We start from the raw sequence: 16,110 nt of genomic DNA on the forward strand, positions 1-16,110 counted from the left end.
ATCTTATTAAAGGGAAAAGGCAAAATACCACATTTATTGTAAATACAGAAAGAATCATAGTAAGCAGTTAGTTATAGCTATAACATTCCATTCAATCTCATATTTATTCACACATTCATTCATACAAACACACACCCACACACATACAGGTTCTGCAAGGTTGTTATCATAGTTACCAGCCTTAGAGTTGCTCATGCCAAGTCACTGGCCAGGTGGCCTGGACATGAGGAGGGAGCAGGGCCTTGTCAGATGCTCATCTGATGCTCCTGGAAGTTGGTTTGCAGAATCAGACCCCAAAGTTCTCACTTTTTAGAGTCTATTTTTATAGGAATTTCTTCCTATGCCAGTCTATGGGAATTGCTTCATCATGCTGTTGCTGAATCAATCAGCAGATAGCACATTCCTGACGGCTCCAAGATGTTATCTTGTTCTTTGGTTCTCCCATTCTTGAGGCTGTTGGGTGGATTCCAGTCTGCCCTCCGGGGGGTCCTCTGGTTATTTCCACTTGACGCCTTCTTCAGCCGATGGACACTGGATTCTTAGGCTGGCACCTCCCTGATCATTCAGTTATTATCCACACCAAGCATCCATCCACATACATCCTCTATCTCTATTTTAATCACAATGGTTAATACAACAAAAGGGTGGGGAGTCTCTGGGTGCTGTTTCTGTTGTTAGAGTATTGCTTTGAGTCTCTCTCTCTTGTGAATTGCTTTGAGAACAGACTCTGTCTTAGAATGTACTAACACAATTAGCAGCTTGCAAGTTTCATACATAGAGGGAGAGAAACAGTACCAAAAACCAAGAGACCTCTTAATTAGTAATACCCTGGAATTGAAACTATGGGGAATCAAACTCATTTGTGACTTTAATACAGAACTTCTTTAATATGATCCAACACTGCAAGCAGTTAAACAGTTGCTGTCCTGCACCCCAGAAGGAACTGCTTTTTGTTGGTAGGAAAAATAATTCCAATTAGGATAGTTAATAGATCTGTTTTCAGATTTTAAAGAACTTTGGAAGCTTTGCAGATTAAATGGGCTAAATGTAAGTCTATTAAAAATAGACAAGATAAAAAAGAAAAGCTGGGGGCTGGATTTATTTTGATAAAAAAAAATCCACACAAAAATAGTCATGCCTTCTTATCCCCATAACCACATGTACTTTGTATAGTTACCAAGTAAAAAACAGTAACAGTGAAGAGATGGTAAACCTATCACTAATCTGTTTCTACTATTCACAAATTAGTGTACTGATGTTTAAAATTCCATTATACTATTTGGTTTAGCATCTTTCAGAATGAACTGTAGCCCCTAATGCTTCAGAAAGTTTAATAAAATGATACACTGTAATAATATAATTAGAAATATAATAATTGGGTGAGATAAAGGCAACAAATACAAGATGGCATAGGTCAGAGAGGTTTTTCATCTTAGGTTTAAATGTGATGGGGAGGGATACAGAAGGCAGGAGAATCAGCATAAGCGCTTGAACAAATCCATTGCCACACTGGAAGATCCCTAACCCATTTCCATTAATAGAATGAAGAGGGGGAAATGCTTTTTAGCCTGCTGGTGACTTAGGCTGAAACACAATTAGTCACTCTTAAGTATTTATCTTCCTAAACCCAACACAAAGGGTCTTCTCCTCTTTGGTACACCAGTTTTATCTCATCGTAATTCCGTTTATTTCAGCGGAGCTACTCTTGATTACCATTAGTGTAAGTGAGATCAGAATCTGCTCCAAAAATAGAACACTAGTTGGGACATAGAGCGAGTCTAATTTGGTTCTGAGGGCTTTCGACATGGTGACTTACTGCACAGCAAGCCAGGTGTGAATGTACAATGCATTAGCCAGCCATACATTAACCTACATTGTGGTCCCTGCTGCTGCACACTAGAAGTTCCATACTTCTCTTTGATGTAGTCTCATTTCAAAGAGTAGTTCGTTGATATGTACTACAGAATTTTTAGCATGTGGTACCAGGGTCCACACACCCAGTTAACATGTGCCAGACTACTGTGCTGTAGATTGACACCCTGGTTTGCCATACACTAATTCGCAATGAAGACTAGCCCTAAGTAGAAGAGAGGACTCTGTGAATAGCACAACCTTTGCATTTTTACTTTTCAGTCTCCCAAACACCAGAACGAAACCTATTTCACAGTGGCTGTGTGGCTATATTTTATTAATCTTTTCATGAAAGGTGCTGACATCAATAGATCTACACTAGAAAAATTTACTGGCTAAGCACACTTAAGCAGACATAAATTGTCTGAGCATTTTTGTGTGTGGATGTGAGGTATTTTTACAAGTGTGCCATCAGCTATGCTCCATAGATTATGATTTTTGTTTTAGAGTTAAGTACTAGTTTATTTTGAGCTGTTTCAGCCTGAACCTTTTTAGCATGCCAGCAATCCTCTTCTTCAGGGATGCCAGCCCAAACACCAAATCCTGTTCCGAGGGAGCAACTATTCCCCAGGAATTGACTCTAGTTAGAGAGACTAAGGCAGAGAGCAATCTCCTTTGATGCCTGCCACAGCTCCCCAAAGAATTTGCATCACAAAAACAACAAAAACACCCCCATAAATTTCTCCTAAGCCTAAAAACTTGCTCACACACTAAGAAAAAGAAACTGTAAGCCTACGTGTAACAATGCCAATTAGTGACATCTCTCATAATAATATTTATTCCATGTATATCACCACAGTATCTGAACACTGATATGGCAGGTGCTGTGGGACACCACAAAATCCTGTAGTTTAGTCCATGTGTAACCCTTCTGCCAGGCCAAGTTGATAGCAGCAAGGGCCGGGTTCAATACACAGGGGTTCCCTCTCATTAAAGCAAATGCAAAACTGGCTCGAGCCCCCACCCAGTGACCTGGGAAAATCTTACACACCCCCTGGGCGCCTCAAGGAGGCAATACTTCCCCTCTCGCAAGCACAGAGTCTTGGTGTAGTAGAGAATCTTTAATAACATGAGGCAAACAACATCAGCATTAAATTGGGGAAACACCACAACTAGTGTTCATTAACCAAACCATGAACACTGACCCACCCCAGAAAATTTGGGCCACATCCTTTCCCTCAGGCTCTTGAGTCCCAGAACCCAAACGTCTCTTGAGTCCAGCAATCCACTAATCGCCCAAAGTCCAAAAAAAGTCCAGCCCCGGAGTTCAAAAGTTCACCTGCAGAGTGTTACTCCCCAATCTGGCTAAAATGTGCCTGGGTGTGGGGGAAAGAGGTAAGGGGCACCTTACGTGTCCTGAAGCTGACTGCCCCACAGGGCTCTGCTCCGCTCCACCACGACCGGCTCCGCTCTGCACAGCTCACCGTCTCACGACCGGCTCCGCTCAGCTCGCCGTCTCACGAACACACCGCTGTCTCACGACCGGCTCCAGACAGCTCGCCGTCTCACGAACACACCGCTGTCTCACGACCGGCTCCGCTCAGCTCGCCGTCTCACGAACACACCGCTGTCTCACGACCGGCTCCGCTCAGCTCGCCGTCTCACAAACACACTGCTGTCTCACGACCGGCTCCGCTCAGCTCGCCGTCTCACGAACACACTGCTGTCTCACGACCGGCTCCACTGCACACTAGAACTTCCGGCTCCCCCCTACTTGACACAGTGCTCAGTGATTTCAGCTCTCAGTGATTTCAGCTCATAGTAGTGGGAGCCTTAGTGCTGGTGCACTATAAGGCTGAAGTGAATTCAGCACAATACCTGTAACAAAACTCTTAATAGACCCAAAATTAGCTCTGACATTCCACAGTGGAGAGAGACAGAGGTGCAATTGGTGCTTCAGGCCCTCACAAAAGGGGCCTACACCACCAGGCACTAATACCTGTCTCAAGTCTCTCTCAATTCACAGAGTTTTGGAACCCATGTCCCTTGCCTAGTGAGTGCTACTCAGTTGATGGTGAGTCCTCCATCATAACAAAAAGGCCAAGTACAGTTCCAAGCACAGTTCCCATAATCAGGGTACTAACAATTTATTCTTCCTGCCCCAATAACAGAGACACTGGGGATCCCACAACAGCCAAAGTGACGATTTGGGCAGTTATGGCCTCATTCTAGGCAGGGTGGGTGTGCCTATGCAAATGAGATCAGCCCCTGAAGTTCTTTTCCACAACTTGCCACACCTCACCACCAGATGTCAGGGTGGAGCCCACCCTGTCTCTGCTTACATCCTCCCCCCAGCCGAGAATTTGGCGTCCCGACAAATCATACTCCCTTTATACCAACTCATTGATTTCCTCCAAAAGGCCTCAGAAAGCCCACTTTGGCTTCCACAATCCTGTGTGCTAAATGTATTGGCTCCTCACTAGTCACCCCAGGTGCATCATAAGTTAACCGTTTTACTGGTCTTATCACCCTGTCTCGTCTATTGAGAATCTCTGTTGCTGAGGTAAGGGGAACGTCCTCTTGATTGATGGATGGAGAGGCTTCCTTTGAGGGTCTCTTGGCTACTGGCGTAGGCCCCTGCACTCCTAGTTCTAACGCGGGAGGGTCCAAGGTGCCCAGGACATCCTCTACCTGAGTGTCTCCACTGGCCAATAACCTGTGTGTGTCATCACACGGGGGTCTCATCAGCGGCACAGGGGTGTCAGAAAGGGGCCTAAATAATTCCGCCATAGGGTTTAGGGTGGAAAAGGGAGAACTCTCATTCGGTTCAGCTGGTCGAGACTGAAATCTTGTCTCCATCCCAGGATACACCAGGGTTGTGTCTTCCTCCTCAGACTCACTCTCAGATGTGCAGAATAGGGGTAAGTTAGCTGCAGGAGGCTCACTGTCTGTGTTGGATGGCAGCTTTGGTCTAGCACTTCTGTTCTGCCCGGCTGCCCTGTCATGGCCCATCTCATAAGGGGTGCTTACCAATTCCCCCACAGGGAGCAAAAGGTTTCTATGCACCGTCTTTATTTGCCCTGGACTGTCTTCAGGTTTGATCTTGTAGACCGGCAGATCTCCCAGCTTTTCCATCACCAGGTAAGGTATTGCCTTCCATCTGTCAGCTATCTTGTGTTTGCCAGCGATACCCAAATTTCGCAGCAGGACTCTGTCCCCCGGCTGGAGCTCCTGCGAACGCACTCTAGCATCATATCGATGTTTGTTGCGGTCTGCGTTCTTCCGAGCCGCAGCGGTAGCCAAGCGATAAGCATCCTGCAGCCTCTCTCTTAGTCGGGATACGTATTGCTGATGAGTTTCATAGCTATCTCCATCCTCTGATACACCAAAGCACAAGTCTATGGGTAATCTTGGTTCTCGCCCAAACATCAAAAGATATGGGGTGACTCCCGTAGCATCGTTCTTTGTGGCATTGTAGGCATGCACCAGAAATGCGACATGCTGGCTCCAGGTTGCCTTCTGCTCTGGTCGCAAAGTTCCCAACATATCTAATAGGGTTCGGTTGAACCTCTCTGGCTGGGGATCACCTTGGGGGTGATAAGGCGTTGTCCTAGACTTTTTAATTCCTGCTATCTTCAGCACCTCCTTCAGAAGGTGACTCTCAAAATCCCGCCCCTGATCAGAGTGTATCCGAGCCGGGAATCCATAGACTGAGAAATATTTGTCCCACAATACTCGAGCGACGGTGGTGGCCCTCTGATCACGTGTGGGATATGCCTGTGCATACCGTGTAAAATGGTCAGTCACTACTAGAATGTTCCCAACATTCCTCTTGTCTACCTCTACAGACAAGAAATCAATGCATACCAACTCCAAAGGTTTGTTGCTGGTGATGTTCTTCAGATATGCAGCCCTCGTGGGCAGAGTTTTCCTTTGAACACATCGAGCACAAGTCTCACATTTCCTGCGAACATCTTCAGCCATTCGGGGCCAATAGAACCTACTACGAATAAGTTTCAGAGTCCTCTCCATCCCTAAATGCCCAAAGTCATCATGCAGGGCCCTCATGGCCAGGGCTCTGTACCTTTTTGGCAGTACTAGTTGTGCTCGTTGCTTTTGTAAAGAGTCGGTGGTCATTCGGTGTAGCACTCCCTGAATCAGTTTTAATTTGGTCCATTCTCTCAATAGTAGTTTACCCTCCGGGTTAGGTGGGACAACTGCAGCTGGGCTTCGCCCCTCCCTTTTGGCAAGTAGTGTATCACGAATGTCAATATCTTGCCGCTGGGCTTCTTGCCAGTCAGCCGCATTGAGCATGGGCAAAGGAGATTGGTCCAATGCAATATAGTTCACTGAGGCAGAAGGCATGCATTCAGGGGGCAGGCCCAAAGCTTCTGCAATACATCCCGGACGAGCCCCCACAAATGTAACCCTTCTGCCAGGCCAAGTTGATAGCAGCAAGGGCCGGGTTCAATACACAGGGGTTCCCTCTCATTAAAGCAAATGCAAAACTGGCTCGAGCCCCCACCCAGTGACCTGGGAAAATCTTACACACCCCCTGGGCGCCTCAAGGAGGCAATACTTCCCCTCTCGCAAGCACAGAGTCTTGGTGTAGTAGAGAATCTTTAATAACATGAGGCAAACAACATCAGCATTAAATTGGGGAAACACCACAACTAGTGTTCATTAACCAAACCATGAACACTGACCCACCCCAGAAAATTTGGGCCACATCCTTTCCCTCAGGCTCTTGAGTCCCAGAACCCAAACGTCTCTTGAGTCCAGCAATCCACTAATCGCCCAAAGTCCAAAAAAAGTCCAGCCCCGGAGTTCAAAAGTTCACCTGCAGAGTGTTACTCCCCAATCTGGCTAAAATGTGCCTGGGTGTGGGGGAAAGAGGTAAGGGGCACCTTACGTGTCCTGAAGCTGACTGCCCCACAGGGCTCTGCTCCGCTCCACCACGACCGGCTCCGCTCTGCACAGCTCACCGTCTCACGACCGGCTCCGCTCAGCTCGCCGTCTCACGAACACACCGCTGTCTCACGACCGGCTCCAGACAGCTCGCCGTCTCACGAACACACCGCTGTCTCACGACCGGCTCCGCTCAGCTCGCCGTCTCACGAACACACCGCTGTCTCACGACCGGCTCCGCTCAGCTCGCCGTCTCACAAACACACTGCTGTCTCACGACCGGCTCCGCTCAGCTCGCCGTCTCACGAACACACTGCTGTCTCACGACCGGCTCCACTGCACACTAGAACTTCCGGCTCCCCCCTACTTGACACAGTGCTCAGTGATTTCAGCTCTCAGTGATTTCAGCTCATAGTAGTGGGAGCCTTAGTGCTGGTGCACTATAAGGCTGAAGTGAATTCAGCACAATACCTGTAACAAAACTCTTAATAGACCCAAAATTAGCTCTGACATTCCACAGTGGAGAGAGACAGAGGTGCAATTGGTGCTTCAGGCCCTCACAAAAGGGGCCTACACCACCAGGCACTAATACCTGTCTCAAGTCTCTCTCAATTCACAGAGTTTTGGAACCCATGTCCCTTGCCTAGTGAGTGCTACTCAGTTGATGGTGAGTCCTCCATCATAACAAAAAGGCCAAGTACAGTTCCAAGCACAGTTCCCATAATCAGGGTACTAACAATTTATTCTTCCCGCCCCAATAACAGAGACACTGGGGATCCCACAACAGCCAAAGTGACGATTTGGGCAGTTATGGCCTCATTCTAGGCAGGGTGGGTGTGCCTATGCAAATGAGATCAGCCCCTGAAGTTCTTTTCCACAACTTGCCACACCTCACCACCAGATGTCAGGGTGGAGCCCACCCTGTCTCTGCTTACACATGGATCTACTATATTTCAAGCTTGTACTATGTTTTAAAAACTAGGGGTTTTTAATGGAGATTGCATTGATAGTTCCATAAACATTTCTAAAGGTTGAGCACATATCTTTCTTTAAATATGGCTTACTGCTAAATAAGCATCAAAGTATTTAATCACTGTCTTACGGGGTTTAGGAAACCCCAAAATACTTAATTATTTTGTGCACCAGATTATTTTTTGGTAGGTTGAAAATTCTCCTTTATTTTTTCCATACAGGGATCTCCCTGTTCTGCACCCTGGCTTTGCAGCATGCAGCACCAGCCTGGTTTTTGCTCTATCAATCAAACTCTAAAATATGCTCTGCTGTCAGCTATTCCTGCACTTACTTATATATTTTCTTCACAGTCAATGAAGCTGCAATTGTTCAGCCGTCACACAGTAATCTCCCCAGACCAATTACTGGGCCTGGCCAGAAAATAAGAATTCCATTTAGTGAAGAATGTTTAGGTTGAGATTTGTTTTCATTTTGCATTGCCAGTGCTACAGAAGCTAGTTATTATTATTAGACCTGGTTTGAATTTGGCCCACTATATTAGAACTTTGAGCAGCTGTTGATAAAAGAAAAAATGAAGTAAAAGAAGGAAAATCTGCTATTACATTAGAGCACAATGTCTAACTGTATCTGACAAGAATTCGATTCTGCTAAAGATGTTAAACCTGTTTAGTTTAGTGTTACATCAACAAAAAGGAACATGTTATTTACAAGTTCTTTTCAGCTTTCAAAAAGAGGGCCTGGTTATCTACTTTGTGGCTGTTTTTTGTCTGCTTTTAAAGTGACGTCTAGAGAGCTGTCTTGCCATCATTATCACTATACATTTATCTCTTTCGTATCCTGTGTATAGCTAGACAGATTGTTCTCAAATGTGTGATGGAAGCTCAAGATGGAAACCTGAGCCAGCAATCATTCCGGAATGATAGACATTTCCCAGAGCTTTCCTCCAATACTCTTCATCTCCTGATTCTGTAGGACAGTGATCTCACACATCAAATCTTTAAGAAAAGAAAAAAAGAAAAGAGCACACAGTGGGAGGAATAATACGCAGTATCACTTTCATAGAGCCATGACCATGGCCAGCTATCATTTTATGGCTTCAAAACATATCTGGTGTTCGCCAAAAGACTCCCCTGCTGTACAACCTACTGGCTTCATCAATTCTTCTCTTTTATTTGTAGTTTGCCAGTTTGCACATTTGGATGTAGGAAAAATGTAGAGTTGTGTTTCACATGTTGTGTCTCATCCAGATGAAAAGGGTTTGTATTCTATAATCTGAACCCCCCCACCCCCACTGTGGAAATTTAAGTACCCAGACTTTGAAACCAGAAGATGCAGATTACTTTTATTTCTAAATGAATCTAGTGCTGATGAAAGAATGGCCATTGATTCTTCTACCAGATTGCAACTGGAGTATATGAGGAGTGAAAAAGGTATTATCTTTACATGAGTAAGGGTATCACAATCTGGCCCCAAATACAGTGGTGGAAGTGACAGTGTAAGGTTCCCCAAACCTACAATTTAAACACAACTTCATTCACCTTCCATGTCCCACTCAATTCAATTAACTCACCCATCACCCTCATCTCAGAAATCCCCCATAGTCCATCTACCATGACTACCAATGTTTCTGATGCTGAAGGAGGTATGCACAATTTTGCAACAGTGAGGAATTTTTAGTTTGTTTCTCAAGAGTAGACAAGGCCTTAGTGGAAGCATGGTTCCTACTGCAGATAATGAGTTACTGCAACAGGTTTTTTGTGTTTGTTTTTTTAAAGGAACTTTACTGGAGTAACATTTTCTGAAGTGTCTTAGGACTAGATTTTCTGAAATATGTAGGCACCTAAAGATGCAGATAGGTGCCTAAAAACCTTTGAAAACCTGGACCTTAATAAATAGGTGCTTTTGAAAATTTTACCGTGTCTAATGTCACAATGTCTAATGACTTATAAAATGCTGTTTGTTCTTCTTCAACAGAGATGCAAAATTCAGAAAGCAATTTAATTAGTATAGTCTGACATTGTCCACGGTTGTCTGGATATTAATATGGAAGAATATGGCACATCTTCAAAGTAGTCCACAGAGATATTCCTTTAGGTCCTTTAGCTTCTTTAGTTGCATATGACATATGCATATGTAACCCTTCTGCCCGTCAGAGTTGGCAGCAACAAGGGCCGGGTTCAATATCTAGGGGTTCCATTCCAATAACACAATGCAAACCGGCTCGAGCCCCCACCCAGTGACCTGGGACAAATATATACCACCCCCGCTGGGCGCCTCCAAGAGGCAATACTTCCCCTCTCGCAAGCACATAGTCTGAGTGTAGCAAAAGTCTTTTAATAACAGAGAGAAACAATGTGGCATTATGTTGGGGAAACACCACCAACCGGATTCATAACACAACCCATGAGCAAAAACAACCCCACCCCAGGCAAATTGGGGCATGCCCTTTTCCCTTTGGTTCTTGAGTCCAGCAACCCCAAAAGTCCAATGCCCCAAAAGTCTCTGTCCCTGGTCAGGGCAGCCCCAGAGTTCGAAAGTTTATCGGCGGAGCTTTACCTCCGAACCTGGGTGGAAATGGGACGGGGGTAAGAGGCACCTTACGTGATCTGAAGCTGACCGCCCCATAGCTCCATAGCGGCGCTCCGCTCCGCCAGCTGCCCCACAAAACTCCTTCGCGCAGCTGCACTCCGCTCCACCAGCCGCCCCACGAACTCCTTCGCGCAGCTGCGCTCCGCTCCGCCAGCCGCCCCACGAACTCCTTCGCTCAGCTGCACTCCGCTCCGCCAGCCGCCCCACGAACTCCTTCGCTCAGCTGCGCTCCGCTCCGCCAGCCGCCCCACGAACTCCTTCGCTCAGCTGCGCTCCGCTCCGCCAGCCGCCCCACGAACTCCTTCGCTCAGCTGCGCTCCGCTCCGCCAGCCGCCCCACGAACTCCTTCGCTCAGCTGCGCTCCGCTCCGCCAGCCGCCCCACGAACTCCTTCACTCAGCTCCACGGCCCACAAGCAGCTCCTGCCATCCACACACTGCTCCGTGTCGAACTGCTTCACCAGCCGTCCCGCAAACTGCTCCACAATATATCTTCAGGCTCCCCCACTACTTAACACAACACTCAGTGATTTCAGCTCTTAGGTGAATTCAGCTTATAGTAGGGGAGCCCCAGTGCTGGTGCACTGTCAGCCCAAAGTGAGCTCAGCAGCCTATAACTAGACTTCTAATGAAATCAAAATTAGCTCTGATATTCCACAGTGGAGAGAGGAGGAAGTGCAATCAGCATGTAAGGCCCTCACCAAGGGGCCCATGCCACCAAGTATTAATACTTGTCCCCATCCTCTCTCCCTTCACACAGTTTTGGAACCCATGACCCTTGCCTAGCGAGTGCTACTTAGATGATGGTGAATCCCTCCATCGTAACAAAAGGCCACGTACAGTTCCAAGCACAGTTCCCATAATCAGGGTAATAACAATTTATTCTTCCTGCCCCAATAACAGAGACACTGGGGATCCCACAGCAGCCAAAGTGACCATTTGGGCAGCTATGGTCTCATTCTAGGCGTGGTGGGTGTGCCTATGCAAATGAGATCGGCCCCTGAAGTTCTTTTCCACAACTTGCCACACCTCACCACCAGATGTCAGGGTGGAGCTCATCCTGACACTGCTTACACATATGACAGAAAATATCATAATGTCACATTAGACATAAATCAATAGAAGTTTGCTCATTTGCTTTCATTGCTAGCAAAGTGGAAAGCCACTCTGAATTGAAAACTAGAGCTGGCATGACAATGGATATCAGATCTCTGGGATATTTAGCTCCTTAGAAAATGTCCCCTATGACCCACGGACAAGTTAGCAGACTAAATTATTTTTCAAAAGAATCACAGTAGACTTTGAATAGCAAAATGATTGCATTAAATTTTGAATACTATTCATCTTATATCTTTGCTTTATTATTTTCTTTTCCATTGACCTGGAAACTGTTTTTATGCAGTTCTGCTTTTGTCATGGTTGTAAAAAGTTTCAAAGATCGAGTTCATCCTTGCATATTCAGATAGAATGGGGACAATAAATTAATTAATTAATTAATTAATTCCCCTGGTAGTTTCAGATAACCAGGGGAATAATAGATATTGGGGAAACACAAACTTGACTAGGAAAGGAGGGCGGTTGGAATAATAGCTGTTTTGGAATTATTTGCCACTGCTGAGTATCCTGAGGTATGCTATAACCATGTATCCACAACCAGGTACCTCATTTTGGAAGCTATTCAGGGACTATTAATTGCTAAGAGTGAAATGTGGCTGAGAAGTTCATTTTTAGCTGAATTTCTTAAGATAATTTATTTTGTACAACTGGTGATGTGAAATCTGTTTTCCTTTGTCATTGTGGATGGGTTTTGTTTTGTTTTTGCTTAGTTGTTTGTTTTTGAATGGTGGAAGGGCTTTAAGAGATTGTATTCTTTCAGGCTTAACTGAATTTCAGAGAGTCTAGCTAGATTACAGATAAAGTGATTCTAACTTATTTAATGGAAAGTTGCTGCATGGAACACTGACTTACAACTTGTTTAGTGGCTCTGGTAAAATTAGTGTTAAAAGATGTTTAAAACCATTCCTCTCTTTCTCTAGCCATGAGCTGTGTTAGAAATGGAATCTAACAGCCCCATGTTTCACAATGCTGGTTTAAAAACCAGTTTGGCTAAACTGACACAAAACCTCATCTGTGGATACTCTTAAATTAATTTAAATCTGCTTTATATTGATTTAGTTTAAGTTAGTTCCTTACTGAATTAAGCTAAATGGTTATAAGTCTTTTAAAACAGATTTAAGTGTGCGTACAGGGGTTTGCACTAAATTGGTTTAAAAACTGCTGCAAGTTTGCGTGTAGACTAGGCCCATGAGGAAAGTATTCATGTTATTGTTAACTATGGACCTTATATTCTCACCAGGCCATATTCTATCCTCACACACATGCTACTGCAAACAGATATAATAAATAAAGCAGTGTGCTTGTGTAAGTAAAATGAAGGGTAGTATTTGACAGTGATCCCACCTTGCCACACAATCCCACATGGTCAATCTGTAAAGGAAACAGAGAGATTCTGCTTGACTCAGAGTTTACTTCAGCAATGTACCAGGCCAAATTAATCCCTGGTGTAGCTGAATTGAAACTCTGGCAGCTGCACAAGAAATGGAGATTATTCTTGGCCAGAATATCTAAACACACCAATACATACACAAGAAAGTGGATTTGGACATGTAGTAACATGGTGCTTCTAAATTCCCAGTGAGTGAATTGTAGAGATACTTCTGAAGGACTCATTGCAGAAATTTTTCAGTGGCTGCTGCTGTCCAGGGTGAGTTATTGCCTGCTCACTTCACTACCAAGATTGTGGCTGTAGGATAAATGTGGTATTTGCTATGGGGCATTTCCATAAGGTATCTACCTGGAGCTGTAACATATGTTTCCATGAGCTTTCAGTGAAAACTACTTCCTACTGCAAGATATTTTAATTTGCAATTACAGCCCTATGTCTGGTATATTCGACATGAGTAATTCATACAGAATCAATGAATAGTTACCACTTCCTTGTTATCGTATAAAAGATTCGTGTTCAGTACATGCTATTAAAAATTCAAAGCTATGGCAAAACATTTAAAACATTTACATCTTTGCAGAGAAAGATGTGACTTTGCAGTGTCTAGTATTTGCATGTGGACACAGGAAATAGAATATGCTAATATTAGTAATCAGGAATCTCATATAGTTGAGAGGCTCTCACTGGATATACCCCTTGAAACACAAATGCTTAGCCAATTTTTTTATGTTACTTCAACCTACTTGTGACCCACTGTGTTACTCAGTTCACTGCTCCTTCTATACCTTCACAACTGTCAAGTTTCTGGCACTTTGTGCTGAATTTAGCCTAATGAGGAGTGTCACATTCAACAGCACATTTCGCACCCCTCAAGGATCTGCTCTAATGGCTGATCTCAACTTCCTACATGCAGAGGACATCCAGGGAGTTCTAAGCATGTGGGAAGAAAAAAAAAATGAGTCAAGTTCTCTAGTGTGCACGTGACCTGAGAATTTTATACTGAGGTGCAGCCCCACCTCCAAGGATACAGCACTCCCTCCAGCAGTAGGGTCCGTATGGTTCGACCTCGGATGGGAGACGGTTGGGTTCAAGGATGCTGCACAACAGCTACTGAGCCAAGCTCTCTGGGGCCCTTTCATGTCAGTATGCAAATGTGGGAAAGGATGGAGCAAGGGAAGACTGGGATAGGATCAAAGAATCTGCTATTTAAATCCCCTGGTCTTCCATCAGCAGTTAAGCCATTTTCAGGGTGTGTGGAGCTACTTTTTGACATAGGCATAACCTTTCTGCCAGGAGCTGTCAGCAGCAACAAGGGCTGGGTTCAAATGGTCAAGAGGGATTCCTCTTAAAACTTAACAAACACCACCAGCTTGAGTCCCAACCCAGAAACCTGGGAAAAGTAAATACCTTCCCTGGTTGCTCTTAACAGGCAATACTGCTCCACTCACCAGCACTGAGTTTGTGTGTGAAACAGGAAAAGACTTTCAGGGGACATGGCATGAGCTTGGGAGAAATTACAACAGTATGCAAAGTGAATTATAAGCAAAACATCCACTCCTATTGTCCTTTCCTTCAGTACTCCACCCATCAGTGTGAATATCTGATAGGCAAATGCCCCATTAACGCATCACTTCCCCCTCCATTGTGCTCACTCACAGTTTGGTGTCAGTGGATAGCATAGTCCCTGAGTCTGGGAGAGCAGTTGGGCGTCTCTGTCTCTAGTCCCTAGGGGAAGTGCTGCCTGGTCCAGCCCAGTGGCTCTGTCACCTAACCTAGCCATAGCGATTTCAGCTTTATTAGTGCTGGGGAGGGGATGGGGCCTCACCAGAGTTCACTCAGCTTTGTTGCTTCAGTGAAGAGTCAGCTCTGCATCATCTCTCATAGTAAGGTTGTCTCCATCATCTATTCACAAAATATTCAGTGGAGGAGGAGAATCAATAGGATATAAAACCCTTGAGCAGAGTCTTTGCCACCAGGGATGCATTCCTTGCCACAGGGTAGAAACTCCTTTACCCTTGTCTCATCTCACCCCACCAAGAGTTAATGTCCAAGTCTTATGAGTCCCCAAAGTGTCACTTGGAGGATTTCTGGGTATAAAGCTTATGCAAATAACTTCTGTAGCCATACTTCCCCTTTCAGAGTAACAGCCGTGTTAGTCTGTATTCGCAAAAAGAAAAGGAGTACTTGTGGCACCTTAGAGACTAACCAATTTATTTGAGCATGAGCTTTCGTGAGCTACAGCTCACTTCCCCTTGTTCGCCAAAAGATGGGAGCAGAGAACTCCTTTCTGTATGAAGCTTCTGTCCACCTGTTTTAACAGATAGTAACAATGAGTTCCATACCTCCAGGCCACAGAACATACATTGGGCTAAAGCACCCTCAGTGAAGTGGCTGTGGAGCCACTCCAGGGGTTCAGGCAAGACACCCATCACCTGAGCACCTAGCCTAGATACTCAGACTAGATGGTGGGTTGAAAATTTAGCCCCAAGTAAGTGAAAACTTTCTCTATTTGGTGTAGATTCCATCAGTAGCAGTGCTTGAATTTAGCACCATTCAGACTGAAGTAGGTGAACATCACAGAGGGAGATGCTCTTTTATGGATGATACATGCCTGTGACACTGCTGATCACTCTAATTCAACCTGTTCAAATTAACTAGGAAAAGGCTATGGAAACTTGTATTTCTCCCACCTGGCTCTCCCACATGAGCACCCTTGCCATGGGGCTATAGAGTTAGTCTTTCTTCCTCTGGCCCAATTAATATTTATTTATATAAAGAGGAATAGTTCCAACAAGAGGCCCCACAATAAGATTAGCTGATAGCCTGGTGGTTAGGGCATTCACTTGGGAGGTAGGAGACCCAGATTCAAATCCCTGCTCTGCTTAACTCAGGGCAGGGACCTGAATCTCCACTGCCCCCACGTGAATACCCTAACCCCTGGGCAATCAGCTACTCTGAAGTCTCCCTCAACCAGAAATTCCATTCTGGACCTGAGAAAGTTTAGTTAAAACTTTCCTGCAAAATGTTTCAGTTTTGACAAATTGGCATTTTCTAATGAAAAACATTTAATCAAAAACTTCCCAACCAGCTCAGGCTATGAGAGCTACAGATGAAGAGTATTATGTAGGCATTAGTTATGTTAAGGGTTGGATCCTGAAACATTCCTCTGCATAGAACTGATCCAGAAATTAATGGAAGTTGTGCAGAACACATGAAGGACCATCCCCTTACATTAACAACGCACACTGAATGTTGTTGTCATCTCAAACAACCAAGAAATGCAAAA

The sequence above is a fragment of the Lepidochelys kempii genome, chromosome 4 (assembly GCF_965140265.1).
Source record: "Lepidochelys kempii isolate rLepKem1 chromosome 4, rLepKem1.hap2, whole genome shotgun sequence".
Lineage (NCBI taxonomy): Eukaryota > Metazoa > Chordata > Testudines > Cheloniidae > Lepidochelys > Lepidochelys kempii.